Source organism: Daphnia pulicaria, chromosome 8, assembly GCF_021234035.1.
Source record: "Daphnia pulicaria isolate SC F1-1A chromosome 8, SC_F0-13Bv2, whole genome shotgun sequence".
NCBI classification, from domain to species: Eukaryota; Metazoa; Arthropoda; class Branchiopoda; order Diplostraca; family Daphniidae; genus Daphnia; species Daphnia pulicaria.
Window position 1 is genome coordinate 6,829,095 of NC_060920.1, and position 7,439 is coordinate 6,836,533.

General features: G+C 45.5%; 2 long non-coding RNA genes across 2 annotated transcripts; both read left to right on the forward strand.

The window, feature by feature from the left end:
- Window positions 1-829: 829 nt before the first annotated feature.
- LOC124311856 lies at window positions 830-1,616 on the forward strand. The gene is made up of 3 exons (XR_006910276.1): window positions 830-1,155; window positions 1,218-1,426; window positions 1,495-1,616. It is a non-coding gene; the product is annotated as an uncharacterized LOC124311856 (long non-coding RNA).
- An 833-nt stretch (window positions 1,617-2,449) lies between these two features.
- Window positions 2,450-7,439, forward strand: LOC124311851. Its single transcript, XR_006910271.1, has 2 exons — window positions 2,450-2,622; window positions 7,018-7,439. It is a non-coding gene; the product is annotated as an uncharacterized LOC124311851 (long non-coding RNA).

Below are 7,439 nucleotides of genomic sequence, written 5' to 3' on the forward strand. Positions count from 1 at the left end.
GATGAATGTCTAAACTTCACCGTCGAACTAGTTCAAAGCAAGGACCAACCTAATTTGCGAATATGCGCATACGGAGTGATTACTTCGCTGGCTAGAGTCATGAGAGATGATACGGCTGCTGGTCATTGTTCCTTTATTGATGAAGGCCGTCGAGAGTAACGAAGGGGTTACGGTTGCAACAAAAGATGATGATGACGAATCGGCTTTCCAACCTTTAAATTTACTCAACGATGACGAAGCTAGCCGTCTCGCCCATGGAAAACGAAGATGATGACGAAAGCGATGTGGACGGCTACTCTGTGGAGAATGCATATCTGCAAGAAAAGAAGGAAGCTTGCCTTGCTCTTAGGGAATTGGCCCTGCAAGCTCGGTACGCTTATGTTTGATTCCGGTTCTAGGTTGCAATTGGCTTATAAACTTATTTTGCATGGTACCACAGAGGACCGTTTACTTCGTACGTGGAACAGTGCTACTGGTCCTCTGTTTACAAACTAGTCGATTGTGGTATCCTTGTTATGTAAGCCTCAACTACAACAGCCATGAAGATATTTACAGTGCTGCACTATCCGCCCTTACTCAGTTTACGATCTGCATTAGCAAACAGTATAACGGAGAGTAAGGTATTTATAATGATTTTTAATCGAATTTTCGTTTTTTTTAATGTCATTGATTTCCCCCTCCACAGCTTGTTTGGCCGCACTTTTAATACTCATTCCCAAGCTTTCAGAAGCCATCCGCACGAATTGGAGGTTCGAGGTGGTCGGTGAAGCGCTTGATTGTCTCACTGATCTTTTGAAGGAGTTGAAAGGTGTCGTGATCAAACCCGAGGGTCATTTGGACACTGTGTTCATGTGCATGAAGATGATCTTTTACAAATTGGTGCAGTTAACTCAAGAGTTAGAATTTATTATGATTATTTATTCAAATTTTTATTTAGCATTTTTTTTTTCAGACGCCATGCCAGACAATGGGACAGACAGTTGAAGGCGATGACGAAGAGACTGGTACGGAAGATCTTGATTCGGAACTTGTATATATAGAATTGCTCGAACACGCCGGAGATGTCCTACTCGCTTTCGGTAATGCAATGGCATCTCAAGAGTTTGCACCGTAGGCTACTTTGCTGGACTGTTGTCGGCTCTTCTTCACAGGGCGGTGAGTTTATTTTGTGTCTATGACTTTCTATCAATTTATCTTTCTAATGATTTCGTTTGTAGAGGGAGCATTGTACGACTGCGGAAAAGTCTTTCAGTACCAGCGTCCTGGCGGAGTGCATGGAATCGCTCGATGGCGTGCTTAAACAGTTGGTACCAGATCTCTTCACGACTTTGACCAACCTGATGCGCGATTCGGATAGTGAAGTGCGGACCAATTCTGTTTTTGGATTGGGAGAACTCGTCCTCCACGGACGTGAATTGCTCTTCCCGTTAGTATACTTGTACTTATTGGCGGAAAAAAAATTTTCAACTGGGCTTTAAATGATTTTATTTGCAGAAATTTCCCGCTTATTCTTCAGTTACTTTCCGATGCATTATCGCGCGTGACTTATCCGCTTGCGCTGGATAATATTTGCGCAGCATTTACTCGGATGATCATCGTCAACATCAGTGCAGTACCCATGGATCAGGTATGGGACTGCGGTAAATTTGTGTGTTATCTCTCGATTATTTACTATTTCCCGTGTGTTTTGTAGGTTTTCCTATTACTGATGAGTTATCTTCCGTTGCGGGAAGACAGTCACGAGAACTCTTTGGTGCTTAAATGTTTCCTTTTTCTATCCTCTAATGGTCACCCGCTCTTTGCATCACATTTACCTCAAGTCATGAACGTTATATTAACGATTGCCACACAACAGGAACTCCAACTTGGTATGTTTTTTTGTTTTTAATTCATTTTATTTTCTTTTTCACGTTATCAGACGTTTTGTGTTTGTCTATATTTTTGCAGAGCAAAAACCCATGATTAATGAGCTGATGGCGCAGTGGCGCACATCGCATCTGATTTTCCTGATCTGTACAACGAATGGGCGTCTGCTCTTCCAGCTGAAGTACATCAGAAGTTGAAAGAGGTTTTGGCTTAATTAGTGGGGCAAACAATTTTTAATTCTTGAATCTTCCTCCCCTTAAAAATTGCAACCTATTGATTGGTTATTGTTATTTTTTTTAATTTTGTAATCCGTTTACGAATTTTGGAGTTGAATCCTCCGAAGGTAAAGCATCGAGGGAATGTGAGAGAACCAAGACAACGTTCCGTGTATACGAATCAGAAATGTGTGTATTTATAACTACTCCCATTTTAATTAATTGTACAGCGGAATTCATTCCGCTCAACCCTAAGGGTGTAGACTTATTTTATTTAGCAACTTCAAAGAAAACTGAAGGCCGTCTAGCCTTCCTCGACCGCGGCACGCCCCCTTTTCCTCAGACTTATTTTTGCTCTGTTACAAGTAACACGCGTTTATAGAATGTCTATAGATATAGCCCATCGTTTAGTGAATTTTTCGATGGCCAGTTTTTTGAGCCACGTGTTGGTTTTCGAACAACCCAGGCTCGAGTGCGAGAGAACGCACGATCGTGAATTGCGTAGCCGTCCTCCATCATCACCAATCATCTTAATTGTCAAGTAAGACCCGTCGCTCTTTCACGTTAAATTCTCGTTACGTTTCCCGCTGCTTGACAAGTATAATCTTGACGTTTTTTGGACCTGAGGGGCTCGGTTTTGTGCTCCCTTTCGACGACCGTTGCGTGGAAGTCAATCAGGCCAGCAGTAGCCGGCGCGACAAAAAAAAGAGAGTAGGCCTATATATAGAAACGGTTTCTATTTTTATAGTGACGACGGCGGCTGCGCTATGATGATGATGGTTACGGCTATCGTTTCGACCAAGATGGTTTTCATTGCGATACAGAGACTGGCTATCGTTATGGCGATATGAGAGACGTTCGTTTTTAGTCGCGTAGAACCATAATTGCGACAAACGCGTTAGATCAATCGCTCCACACCGAGTACGGGAACGATTTCCCTTCTTGCAGAATAGCAGTAAAGACTTCGTTTCCTGTCGTACCGAACAGCCATCAAGAAGCTCACGAAGAGCAAGAGGAGCAAGACCACTCTGAAAGGAAGTAGTAGTAGGCTGTTACTTCCCAGAGATCGAGTAGTTGAAGAAAAGGGACAGGAGCTGGAGAAGCAGCAGTACAGGAGGTAGTGGATCTAGTTCCAGCCCCTAATATGGAAGACCGAGTAGTAGGCCTTCCCAGTATCTCAGGCTCGCGACCACTTCAGTCCCTAAAACCATATCTCCGATGAGATTTCAATTGTATGACGACCGCGCTGATATCCACCGACATGTCGAAAGCAATCCTGAAAGAGATTTCTCTCGATGATGCGACAACTTTTCTCTGATATTCCCCAAACTTGAGGGATTGGATAACTTTTTGAAATGGTGGGTTGGATACTTGGATTACCCGCCGGGTCCTCCTAAAATCGTACAATAACTTGTTAAAATCGGGCTAAAATCTATCATTGCACAACATGAGTCGTTGCTTATAACTCAAGTTAGAATTATGGATAGGCCTGTCGCACAGCCGCTTGCGGACCTTTACGCTCATCGGAACGTCCGTTTTTCGTACAAACGAGATCGTACAAACGAAATCCGTTTTTCGTAGCGTTCACTGCCGGACAAGTAAGCGTTTAAGCGCCCAGTGCAGGCCGCTCTCCAACAATAGGGACGCGCTCATGTTTTCATAACCAGATTGCGTCGGAATGCGGTGATCGCGTTCGCCGAGCCGTCGGCAAACTATTTTTTGGATGATCCAAAACGCGTTCGACACAGGCAGAAAGCGCGCTTCTTTTTGCCGAGCTTTCTGCTTACCAACAGATTCTTATAAGCAGTGCTGAACACCCTGGCTCAAGCATCGGGATTAGCCGCGGCGGCCGCTGCTGCTAATGCCAAAAGGCGTTCGAATATTAGGCGGGTGCGTTTCGAGCCACCTAATATTTCGTCTCAATCGCGACAGCGTTTCAAGCCAGAACCGATAGTTAGCTTGAACCTTCGCTCCATCGCTTGGCTACAAGAAAGTGACGGTACGTTTCATTCAATCCGGCCTCTTGATTTCTTGAAAAACAATTAAAGATCCGCACCTTGACTTTTAATCACAGTGGGATTGCCTCGGGGCTTCTGTTGTCATTAATTGCCTAGCATCTGGCTAAACAATAAGGCTCCAAGATTTTTCATTTTTTTAAACAAATCAGAGCCCTTTATTTTGGCGACGACGTTCGTTTTAATCACCACCACGTTGCACGGACCAGAACCGGTCGTTTGAGGTGGAGAAGGCAGGCGGAGTAGAATAGCGGGCCATCGCAGTGGTTATTGCTCCATCGCTTGTCTCCAAAAAAGCCGGAAGTACGTTACTTAAATCCGAACCCTTGGCTTCTTGAAAAACGATCCATGAACGTTAAATCTTGATCTCAGCGGAAGTGCCTCGGGGGCTTCTGTCGCCATTAAAGATCGCCCATTAACTGTTGCATCAAGCTCCCAGTTTTTTCGTTTCAAATCTTAAACTAACTACAACGAATCGGAGCGTTTTTTGCGATGACATTTCAATCACCGCCAAGTTGTATGACCAGAACCGGTCGTTCGAGGTGGAGAAGGCGGTCGGAGTAAAATAGCGGGCCATCGCCGTGGTCATCGCTTGTCTCCAACAAAGGCGGAAGTGCACCTTAAATTAATTTCAGCGGAAGTGCCTCGGGCTTCTGTATTCATTAAAAAATTGCCTAGTAACTGTCGCATCAAAGCTCCCAGATTTTTCATTCCAACAAATCTGAGCATTTTCTGTTTTTGCGGTGACAAGTATCCGACTTGTCAGATAGACAGAAGAAATTTTGATCTTAAACGGGTCCAAAAAGCGGCCATCAAATTGTGGACGTTGGCGTATACGTCGTCGTAGGACGAAATGGGCCCACGTGCAACAGCTGTCGCCTAGTTGAAGCCGCTGCTGTGACTTTGCGCGTCAAATCGAAGTAGGTTCCAATCACGTTCACCTGCAAAATGTCGCGGTGGGTGGCGCTTTTTATTTGTTCGATCCGCTTTTGAATGTCGCTTTCTTGGGTCAATGTGACGACGAAACCGTGGCTCACCAGTTGGACGACGACGGGTGCAGCAGCCGGTTGCATTATTCTTCCGGGCAGATCGGCTCAACGCCTTTGCGGATGACTTCTCGTTTGTCAAAGTAGCCCGGCGCAGAAATGACGGCCAAAAAGAAGCCCAACGTGTTGGGGCTGCTGGTGGTGGCATTTTGGCACGACGCAAGGTCGATCGGGTAACCAAAGGACGTTACGTCCTTGTACACCGGCCGAAATCGGCTCACATTGGCCGGACGTTGCTGGGCATCGTCGCGAATCGTGTCGAATGCCGGATCAAATGTTACTTTTTGAGTTGTGGGCGGGGAAAGCGCTGTGGCACAAGTCCCTACGAGACAATTGAGAAACAGCCGCGCGGCTTAGTCTCACCACGCTGCTGCTCATTTCAGCTTTCAGCCGAGTATCAACAGTCTCAGCATCGGTTGCGTTGGATCCTATTTTTTCCAAATAACTCGGTTGAGATCAGCTAGACAGCTACGCAAAAAAGGCAGCGGATCGATATCCGCCGCTCTCACAACCGTTTGGGCAAGGCGAGACGGATTGAAGTTGAAGCGAGAGGCCGATGCTAGCGATTGCGATTGAGACACGGCCATGATCTCTCGTATTTGGGAAGTATGGAGCTAAACGCCGATATGTCACCGCTTCCTGGAACATATCAGTCTTCAAATTATCCGGAACTAGCGCTCGGAATTTGTGTCGCCTGGTAGCTTGCTGCAGGTGATCGTACGACTGGCAAGTTCTTATCGGCCAGATATCGAACCTTTCCTGGCGGATGTTTTGACTAGTTTTTATCAATTGGTGTGTTGTGGAATATCGATTCCTGATGAAGCCATTTAGACTCTGTATATCAGTCTAGCCAGCCCAGTTACACGCCATGTCCAGTCTAAGCTTTCAGTTTATGCCCTCGTCGGCCAGGAATGAGCTTCCCCCGCCCAACTTATCCGGAAAAAATTAGTTCGGCCTACCTTGCTGGATCTCACTACCTTGTTAGAATTGCCCGAGAGGGCCTCCGTCACCTTCTCGTCGGCCAGACGGACAGAGAATCAAATTAGCCTCTCTCTTTTTGAGCATCGCAAGGCACTGTGAAGGTCCGTCGCAAACTTTCAAATTTTCAGCATGCCGATCTCAACACCTTGCAGTAGTGGCGTTACGATTTCATTTAAATCACGCGAGTATCGATAGACCACCGATTCAAGAGGACAGATTGTCCATCTCTCTCTTTGTCCCTTTTCGTGCCGTATTCGGCAAGACAATCAATAGGTGTGGCTTTTGAACCGTTTCGTTAAAATGCCGGAATTGATGCGAAAATATACAGCGTCCACTTGGCGGGAAGTGAGGCTTCGTCACTGGCCGTTGCCAGTGGCCTTTCTATATCAGTAGCGGCGTTACGATTTGATTTGAATCGTTTGAATCGCGTGAGTATCGGTAGACAACCGATTAAAGAGGGCAGTTTGCCCATCTCTCTCTTCGTCCTTTTCTGTGCCGTATTCGGCAACTCAATTTCGAAAGGGCTGGAATTTATACAAAAAGATGCAGAGCCCACTTGACGCCAAGTGCGGCTTCGTCACTGACCGTTACCAAGTGCCTTTTTATCAACAAATTATGGCAAGCGTTAATTGGGCCATCCAAATAACGTTCATAAGATTATCTATAATCGCAGAACACCAGCAACATTCGCAACATCGGCTATGGCCGATGCTTAAGCTTTAAAGTCACCCTTAGGGTTGAGCGGAATGAATTCCGCTGTACAATTGAAAATTACCAGAGTGATCGCTCAGCGATCACGATAGGTAATTAGAATTGTACTAGGAAGAAATGAGAGAGACCCTAAGGGTCTTATATCCCACCCGCATCCACCCTTCTCATTTCTATCTATTTCAGTTTGCTTAATGTTGCAGTCTGCCTTATCCCAGTGTCCAGCCGGACAGTCAATCCAAGACGGGCATGAGAGGAGCGTTTTCGATTTCGAGCACCTCGTGAAGCGTGAAGACGAACCAAATTCAGCCCAACTTTGTTCTTATGTTCTATTATGTTTGATATACGAAAGGCCATGTCGGCCTATTCTGTTTTTCTTGCAAATCGGCTTTTTCTGGCTAATAGCCAGTTTTTTATGCCTCGATATCTCTTGTTTACATGTTACATTCTTGTCAAATTTTGTTCTCATGAAATGTAAATTTTTGACACGCGCACCCCCATTATTCTCAAAATAAGTCTGAGGAAAAGGGGGCGTGCCGCGGTCGAGGAAGGCTAGACGGCCTTCAGTTTTCTTTGAAGTTGCTAAATAAAATAAGTCTACACCCTTA